We start from the raw sequence: 1355 nt of genomic DNA, 5'->3' as shown, positions 1-1355 counted from the left end.
GGTTGCAATACTTCGCAGCATTGAGGCAATGTTCTAAACTAGTGTCCAATGTATAGAACTCTTTCTCCAATAGCCAGAATTCATTGGTCCAGAAACAAAAGGATGGAAATGAGAATAGCACTACTATTACCCCTAGTGAACCACTTGCAAAATTTTTACTTCCTGTCCCTGTGACCCTATGTTCTGAAGAATCTGGAGGTTCAGTTCCAAAAGGAAGAATACTCCCATCTGGAGACACAATACTGAGTCAATTGAACTGAAAGTTAAGAATGTCATTTAGTCACTTGGGGCTCCTCATGACTCTGGATCAAAAGCAAAGAAAGGTGTTACTGTATTGGCTGATGTGATTGATCCTGGCAATGAAGGGGAAATTGCATTGATGTTACATAATGGATAGATAGAAGAGTATAACAGGAGATTCTTTGGGATGTCTTTTAGTACGATCATTCCCTTGATTAAGGTTAATGGAAAAACTGCAACAATGGCATTGTGGGATGACTGTTGGTGGCCCAAACCCTGCATGAATGAAGGTTTGGATCACTCCACCAGGCAAGAATCATGAACAACTGAGGGAATACAGATTGGGTGGTGGAAGAAGGTAGTTCTAAATACCAGCTGTGGCCACATGACTAGTTGTAGAAATTAGAATTGTGGTTGTTATGAGTATTTCTTCCTTGTATGTATGCATCATATATTTTTGTTTTCTTCACTTATAAATTATAAGATGTACGTGGGGCTACTGTGTTTTTGGTCATGCACTTTAGATGTATGAATTTATAGTTGTTTTTGTTTAGATTATAGATCTAAACAAAGATCTGGTGGCACAGTGCTTAAGGCATTTGACTGTTAACCAGAAGGCTGGCAGTTCAAACACACCAGCCACTCCTTGGAAGGAAGGTTGGGCGTTCTATGTCTGTAGTGATAGTGTTTTGGAAACGCAAGGAGGGGTCACTATGAGTCAGATCCACCTCAATGGCATTAAGTTTGGTTTTGAGTTTGGAAAGAGAAGTGTACAGATGCCAAGTTGACAAAGGTACCAAGTTGATGGTGATGGTAAAGGTTGTGTATCAACTTCATTAGGCAATCATTTCCGGTGGTTCAGCAATTATGATGTAGAGATCTGATGATGAGATCTGATATAATGTAATCACTTTTGTGATGAGATCTGCTCTGAGCAGCTAATCAGTTGAAAGGGAGTATATCTGAGGTGGGCTCTGCAACCATTTTAACCCCAAATTTTGGAAATAGGGTAGCATAGCCACTTTGGTAGAAGACATGTAAGTGTGAAGAACAAAGAAAATGTATTTTATAATTTAGCATCTGCTTTTCTCTATACATGCTTTCATTTTCCAGAC

This window comes from Orycteropus afer, unplaced genomic scaffold (assembly GCF_000298275.1).
Source record: "Orycteropus afer afer isolate SDZICR_OR568_19922 unplaced genomic scaffold, OryAfe1.0 scaffold00351, whole genome shotgun sequence".
Lineage (NCBI taxonomy): Eukaryota > Metazoa > Chordata > Mammalia > Tubulidentata > Orycteropodidae > Orycteropus > Orycteropus afer.
This window is presented reverse-complemented; position numbering follows the sequence as displayed.